The sequence below is a fragment of the Rhinopithecus bieti genome, unplaced genomic scaffold (assembly GCF_001698545.2).
Source record: "Rhinopithecus bieti isolate Rb0 unplaced genomic scaffold, ASM169854v2 scaffold_32012, whole genome shotgun sequence".
Lineage (NCBI taxonomy): Eukaryota > Metazoa > Chordata > Mammalia > Primates > Cercopithecidae > Rhinopithecus > Rhinopithecus bieti.
Window position 1 is genome coordinate 215068 of NW_016814432.1, and position 8886 is coordinate 223953.

The window sequence follows — 8886 nt, forward strand, 5'->3', positions numbered from 1 at the left end:
CCATCTCTACGAAAAAATACAAAAAACTAGCCGGGCGAGGTGGCGGCGCCTGTAGTCCCAACTATTCGGGAGGCTGAGGCAGGAGAATGGCGTAAACCTGGGAGGCGGAGCTTGCAGTGAGCTGAGATCCGGCCACTGCACTCCAGCCTGGGCGGCAGAGCGAGACACCATCTCCAAAAAAAAAAAAAAAAAAAAAAAAAAAAAAAAAAAAAAAATAGATCGGGCCAGAAAAAAATGAAGGGTATAGTAAATACTTAATAAAAATACATTTGATATATATGTATATATATATATGAGCCCTGAACAAATATTTAAATCTAATCCCAATATAAAATCTTTTACAAAATCACAAGAAAAAAACTTTTCACTTTAGAAATGTAAATGGTCTCAAATCAAACAAAAATCATTTTTCGGTTTTCATTTTTTATACTTTTTGGCCTTTTAGACCTATGAATAAATATCCTAGTCAAAAAATAAGTGGGCCAGGCGCAGTGGCTCATGCCTGTAATCCCAGCACTTTGCAGGGCCGAGGCAGGTGGATCACATGAGGTCAGGAGTTCCAGACAAGCCTGGCCAAAATGGTAAAACCCTGTCTCTACTAAAAATACAAAAATTAGCCAGGCATGGTGGTGCTTGCCTGTAGTCCCAGTTACTCGGGAAGCTGAGGCAGGAGAATCACTTGAACCTGGAAGGCAGAGGTTGCAGTGAGCTGAGATCATGCCACTGAACTGCACTCCAACCTGGGCAACAGAGCAAGACTCCATCTCAAAAAAAGGTGAATGTATTTTAAATAAATTTCAGAAACAAAATCTAAAAGTGAAAAAAATGAAATTAAGCTTACAAGATGCAGCAAAAGCTACCTTTAGAGGATAACATTCATTGAAGAACAATATGAGCTAAATGTTTAACTCAATGAGCTAGAAAAAGAACCAAAGAACCTAAAGGCAGAAGGAAATAAAGAACCAGAAATAATGAAAGACAAGGATGCGACAGAAAGAACCAAGACAAAACTGATTTTAAAAAAAAAAAAAAAAAAAAAATCAAGGAAAAGAAATACCTCTAAGAGAAAAGGTACAAAAAACATGAGGCAAGCTGAATCATAGATCCAGCAGAGATGTTTAAGTATCCTAAGAATCTTCTAATACAAAAGATATTAAGCCATAATTGATTCAAGAAATAGTACTCATAAATCAGTAAGATCAAACTCTCAATAGATAAACAAATAGTTCACCTTCCATCCTAAAAGGCAGCAGAGGCTCAGATGATTTTTTAGGCGAGTAAAATGAAAACCGGAAAAAACACAGAAGTTCCAAAAATTCTAAAAACTGAGAATAGAAAAAAATATTAAGTTGTGTCTTTCTCTTTCATGTGACTAATTATAACAATGATTAGGAAAAAAACTATAGCAATATACACAAAATGACACACGTGACTAAGCAGGGTCACATTTATCCCAGAAATGTAAGGATGGCTCAACATCAGAAAATAAAAATAAGGGTAAAACAACAATCTGCAATAAATGCAGAAACATACTCAATAATCATGATTTAAAACTCTTCACAAGCTAGAAACAAAACTTTAACCAAAAAAAAAATTTTTTTAAAGAGCATCTAACAAATATTCACAGCTTTTATTTTGCAATAAAATTTTACAGATCCACTCTTTTGGAATTAGAAATAAAACAAAAATGCTTGTTGTTACAACTTACATTCAACACTGTACTTGATGGTCCTAGCCAATTCAGTAAAATAAATAACAGGTACTGTAGGAGTTTGAAAAGAAAAAATAGGTAACTATCCCTATTTGCACAAGATACAATTGTCTACATATAAATCTAAAAGAAACTACAGTTTTTCAAATACCAAGACAGTTTAACAAGTCTGCTAGATTTAAGATCAGATATATATAAACAGTCTTTCTATGTACTGGCATTAAACAACTGCTTTTCCATTAACGAGACCAACAACAACAACAACAACAAAAAACTCTAGTTTCTAGGAATAAATCAAGAAACATTGTGCAAAACTTTCAAAAAGTTCCTAACAAAACATTCCTGAGAGAGAGGGGATACGAGTAAGGGACATGCACCCCATGCTCTTCGATGCAATCCCATCTGGCCATCTCAGGAAATCCTTCCAGCCCCTGTCCCTGCACTCTCTCTCCTGGCCCTCCCCTTCCCCAGCTCTTTCCCATCACACAACTACCATCACTCCTCTGTCTTTAAGCAAACAAACCCCGCAGCCTGCCCAGCACTCCCAGTTCTCTTTCCATGAAACCCTTCCCAGGAGTCGCCCATAATCACTACCTCCAAATCCTCTCTTCCCATTCATTCACGAGCCCATGCCAGACTCCAGTCTCCACACTCCACCAAAAGAGCTGCTGCCAAGTGGCCTCCACGCTGCCAAATCTAACAGTCACTTCTCAGTCCTCAGTAGCACCAAACACGGTAGGGCTCATTCCGTCCTTGAGGTTTTCTTCCAGCGCACCACTATCTCTTGGTTCTCCTCCTCCTCTGGCCACATCTCTTCTCAGTCTCCTTTACTGTGTCTCTATCTCCCCCCAAGCTCTATGTGATGAGGGCTACAGAGCCCCCAGGATTCAGTCTTCACATCTCTTCTCTACTTATGCTTACCTCCTGGATGATTAAATGCACTCATGGCTCTAAGAACCAAGGATATTACATGGCTAACTCCTAAAATTCTCTCCGGCCCTAAACTATAATCCTGTGTAGTTCACAGCTGTCCAGAACCTCCCGCTAGATGTCTAAAAGGGATCTCAAACTTGACACATCTAAAATCCAACTCCTAAATACCCACCCCCACCAGTTCTGCCTGGCAATAAAGTCAAAGCTGCGCCCTACACATTAACCCCCATCTCAGTAAACGGTAAGCCCATTCTAGTTACTCAACCCTAAAAACTCCAGGTCCCTTCCATTCCTTCTGATTCCCTGACATACGATATTCAATCCACGGGTAAATCCTGCTCAGCAATACCTTCAAAATATCCCTGAAATGCAATCAACTCCTCACCACCTCCCAATGCCACCACCTGCGTTTCAAACCACCACCATCTTTTGCCTGGATTATTCTGCCAGCCTCCTAGTTGGTCTACTGGCTTCCTTTTTAGTCTCCCTCCAACTGCCTGGATAGCATCTGGCATAAATTTTAAAATAATTTAATGTTATTACATCATTCCTTCATGGCTTCCCATCTTAATACAAATAAAATTCAAAGTACTTCTTAGCACATCTATGAAGTCCTACAAGTACCCCCAACCTCATCCACCATTCTCTCCCTTGGTTTCCAGAGACATTGGCCTCCTGTCGGCCTCACTCCAACCCTAATCCCAAATGTCACCCTATCAATGAAGCTCTCTCTGATTGCTTCACCTAAAAATACCACCACCCCCACCAGCCACTAGCACTCCGATTCTCACTAGACTGTTACCACCACTAGAATAAAAGCGACTTGAAGGTGGGCGGGCAGTGGCTTGAGCGGTCATGCCCACTGCTATATCTCCAGTGCCACAGATTACTCCATGAATGTGATGCAGTACCAACCCCAGTCCAACAAGGTTTCTCACATAATCAACATGATGATTCCAGGGTATAGATGGAAGAGCACACCACCAAGAGGAGAGAAATTTGCCAGAAAAGAAGAACACAATGAAGATATCTGGAAGGATGAGTTTCCAAGACTTACGTAAAGCCATGCTAATCAAGCCAGCGTGGTATGATTCAGGAAAGACACATATCAATACAACAGAAGAAACTGCCCCACACATGGATGGAAACATCTATGACAGAGGTAGCAAATAAAGGGGAGAGATGATCTATTTAATAAACAGTGACTATGGATTATCCACGTTTCAAAAATAAGTTGGACCCTAAGCTCAGGCTACACACTAAAAACAAACTATAGGTAGGTGAAAGTTCATATTGTAGAAAGCAAAATATTTAGATGAAAACACAGCAGACAATGATCTTGGGGTAGGAAGGATTTCTTAAACAAAAAACGAAATGAGAGAAGCCAGGTGCCGTAGCTGTAAGCCCAGCACTTTGGGAGGCCAAGGTGGGTAGATCACTTGAAGACAGGTTCGAGACCAGCCTGGCCAACACGGTGAAATCCTGTCTCTACTAAAAAGATAAAAATTAGTCGGGCGTGGTAGCATGTGCCTGTAGTCCCAGCTACTTTACTGGGGAAGCTGAGGCAAGAGAATTGCTTGAGCAGGGAGGTGGAGGTTACAGTGAGCCAAGATCGCGCGCCACTGCACTCTAGCCTGGGCAAGAGAGAGACTCCATCTCAAAAAAAGAAAAAAAAACCACACAAATTGAAAGAAAAATTTGACTACATTAAAATGTCAGATTTCATTTGGCAAGTGAAATATAACTATATTTTTGATTTTAAAAATGTTTTAAAACGACAAAGCCATATATCAGAAGGTATTTCCAACATATATAGTAGCGAAGATTAGAATCTATTACATACCAAGATCTCCAACAAATCAACAAGGAAAAGGCAAAATAAAAGTGATCCAATGATGTACAATGTTTTCATATAAAATTCTATAATTCCTGGCCAGGTGCAGTGGCTCACGCCTGTAATCCCAGCACTTTGGGAGGCCGAGGTGGGCAGATCACAAGGTCAGGAGATCGAGACCCTCCTGGTTAACACGGTGAAACCCCATCTCTACTAAAAATACAAAAAATTAGCTGGGCATGGTGGTGGGCGCCTGTACTCCCAGCTACTCCGGAGGCTGAGGCAGGAGAATGGTGTGACCTCGGGAGGCGGGGCTTGTAGTGAGCCGAGATCGCGCCACTGCACTCTGACCTGGGCAACAGAGCGAGACTCTACCTCAAAAAAAAAAAAAAGAAAAATTTATACAGTTCCTTCCTATTACATTTGTCTTCTGCTAAATATCATGTATACCATTCTATGTTATGAAATAACTGTTATCTGTATGCATCCACTCTTCTATCTACATTTATGCAGAGCTGTCTAGAATGATGGTCTTCTGTGGTTCGTAGCAGTTAGACCATGGATGCAGGGGATGGGATTCTTTTTTCTTTCGTTCTTTGACGTTTCTTTGCTCAGTAAACACGCACAGGGCCCTTACATTATGTATATCCCACACTAAAGTAATGAGACCGCGTAAATGCTAGAAATTCAGAGGGCCTGCCTGCCAAGTGGATGTCAGCTAGGTCAAGCCAAGATGTCAGAGGCCGAACTCTCAGTTCAAAGAAGCTGTTGACAACAGGATATCCTCAGAACTTTCTTCTCTTTTAGGACTGCCCTCTGACACCGTTTTTTGAATATGCTCTATGGTGCCAAATCTTCACTCCCTAACTGAGAAACAGATTTCGACGTGAACTAAAGTATTTCTATACTAGACGTCTAGAGAGCGAGGCTGATGATACATTGTAAATCAAAAGTGATTTCTCACACACAAAATGAAAGGTCTTCGTCAAAAAAATTCATCACTAGGGCCCTGCCTTGTTCCCTCCACCTCACTGACTCTCAAACGTCCTGATTTCCGCATCTCTCTGAGCCTATGGAATCGGTTATACAATGAACAGCGCTACCGATGACAAAGATCACATGACGCTTTCTCGATTCTTAGGAATGTTAACGCTGGCCACTGTATATGAGTCTTCGTGTTGGTTTTGGAAAGCTTCCTCCCTTAATGTATTCTCCAAAGACGTTACGCTTTGTTCTGTTTCTCTAAGAAACACTAATAACAGATGTTAAATCATCACTTTGTACCCATCTTTGGGGACTAAATACTCAAATTCTCTTCCAAAGTGAGCACTTGCTGATGTGTGTTGGACCAAATTTTCAGTTAGCCTACTTGGACAAATCCAATCTCTGATATTTTCTCTGTTTTTATCAGTGTTTTGTGCTTCATTACAGACATGTGCTTAACTTGAAATCGTTGATGACAGTCAAAAATTGCTATCCATGATGATGCATCAAATCCATTCTTCCTGCAAATCTGCTTAACCTCGTACAAAGCTTATTAATTTTCTATCCTATCATTAGTCACTCATTTTTGGGTTCCTACAAAAGATTTCCAAGGTGCTGTACACAGGAAACCTGCTGGCTGCCTTTGAAATTACAGGTAATTAGCTGAGCCTTCCTATTCTACTTCTATAAGCTACATTAGAAAATGTCATTGCTTTAGTCACGCCTGCTCTATGTTCTGCTTAATGATCCCATGTATGATGACCAGGGAAAAGGCAGAAGAGGAACTCAAATGTCCACCTACATTCCAAAAGAACTTCAGAAATTATCCTAACTCAAGTCCTCATACCAAGAAAAATGAGGATTTTGCTGCTGCTGTTGTTGTTGTTGTTGTTAAGGTCATTAGTATGTGTCTTGGAGAAAAATAACATCTAACGCTCTCAAGTAAACCCAAAACCATAGCAGTAACACCTCCTGAACTCTGACAAGCTTTTATATAGCATGCAAAAGGTCACTTACACATAGTATGAAGTCTCACTGTTAACTGCTCACTAAAATTTGTTAAGTAAAAGCTGTCTTCATATTTAAAAGGTTTCACTAGTATTATATTATTTATAAACTCAAGGCTTTCAAATACCACCACCCTTAACACACACAGGATGCTTACTGAAAGAGTAAATAGCTTCTTGCTAATACAGCATATACCCAAAAGAGATAACTGAGGAGAACAGCAAATCCTCCTATATGCTTGTTGCTTTTTCTTATCATTATCAACATCCACACAACACCAGTCTAGCAAAACCCTGATGGGATGATGTCCTCAATGATATACAGCAGGAGAGAAAACCCATTCTCCAGCAAGGATGAACAACCCACAGGGAAGGGGGAGCACAGGGGCGTAAAGGGCAGTTTCGTGTCATCTGAAAGGCGATTTGTTTTAGAAAAACAGGAGGATTTTATTGTTCACCTCATGTCTTTCATTAAGAAGAGGAAACTGCACTTCTCTGAATGGTTCAACTCCACATTACTCCATGGAGTGCTGCGGGGGCCCTACCCAGGGACAGGTGAGAAGAGTAACACCCAGAGTAGGTGGGAAAGAGACAGATAGGGCCAAACACAGGAGAGCGAGGGAAACAGAGCAAAGTGAGTTGGAAAGAACGCTGAATCCAGAGTTCAGGTTTTTAGTGGCAGGTGCTTCTGATGCACACGGCCCCTCCAAAGCTCAGAGCACTGCAGAGCTCCTCAGGACTGTGCTGGGTAGTAGGCATTTAAGTTTGAATCACTGGAGTTCCTGCCCACTGGGATTGGGGTAGATGCCTAGGACAGGGAGGCTGCCAGGGCCAGGGAACCAGAAATAAAGGTGGTCCAGCTAGACAGATGTGGTGAGGAGGGCCCACTGTGCCCAGAGATGCCACTAGAAGACAGACGTGCAACTGAAAACCAGGAGCAGTCGGGCACGGCAGGTCACGTCTGCAATCTCAGCGCTTCGGGAGGCTGAAGAGCAGACTTCTTGAGCCCAGGAGTTCGAGACCAGCCTGGCCAACATGGCGAAACCCCATATCTACTAAAAATACAAAAATTAGCCAGGCATGGTGGCGCACACCCATGGTCCCAGGTACTCAGGAGGCTGAAGTGGGCAGATCACCTGAGACCAGGAGACGAAGGCCGCAGTGAGTGGAGATCATGACCCTGCACTCCAGCCTGGGCAACAAAGCAAGACTCTGTCTCAAAAACAAACAAAAAACACGAAAACCAGGAGCTTCTGCATGTAGCAGTATGGCTCGGCTATTCCTGGGACAAAATGTAAAGCCAGGAGGAGCAGCACCTGGCCCACCACGTAGCTACAAGACAGGGAGGGCTCTAGCTCACATAGCTTCACCTTGAGGGACAGGGCCAAAGAAGGCTGGTCCACCTGGCACAATGGAGGAAGCAGCAACATCCTTCATAGCAGGACAGCAGAGCAAAGCCAGCGGGGGTCCCAACAGGTGGGGTGGGAAGGGGGCTGGCTGTTTCGCAGGGAGACCACAAATTCCAGAGAAACACGGGTCACTCTAGATATGAATTCCCCACTTGTGCTGCTGAATGGTGGTGGGGAAGCACAGAAAGGATGGGAATTTCCATCCTACTTACAGTTCCCATCCCAGTGACCCAGGAGAGTGAGGGTTCAGGAATATGGTGGGGGAGGGGTGGTGTTCCAATCTTTTGCGAGTTCCTGACCCACCTTCAGGACCCAGGGCACACTGACCTCCTTATTTGCCCCAAGGGTTCCTTTTCAAACTCTAAGGGAAGCACTTTTCTTCAGAGAGAGATCTGCTCCACTACTGAAAAGCCCTTTTTTTTTTTTTTGACAAGAGTCTCTCTCTGTCACCGAGGGTGGAGTGCAGTGAGGCGATCTCAGCACACTGCTAACTCCGCCTCCCAGGTTTAAGCGATTCTCCTGCCTCAGCCTCCCAAGTAGTTGCAACTACAGGCACTACCACACTTGGTTAAATTTTTGTTATTTTTAGTAGAAAGGAGATTTTACCACGTTGGCCAGGCTGGTCTTGAACTCCTGGCCTCAACTGATCCTCCTGCCTTGGCCTCCCACAGTTCTAGGATTACAGGCGTCAGCCACTACACCCAGCCTGAAAGACTTCTTAAACAGTTCGCCAAACCCCAAGTCATGTCCCTTGCCCACTACAGAGCTGAGCCACTGGAGACCCAAACGAAGGACCCTGAGCTTTCCTTTCAGTGGAATTATGACTATAAGACTCGAATTTCGGCCAGGTGCGGTGGCTCAGGGTGGTAATCCCAGCACTCTGTGAGGCCAAGGTGGGCAGATCAGTTGAGGTCAGGAGTTCGAGACCAGCCCCCTGGCCAACATGGTGAAACCCCATCTCTACTAAAATACAAAATTAGCCAGGCGTGGTGGCGCACGCCTGTAGTC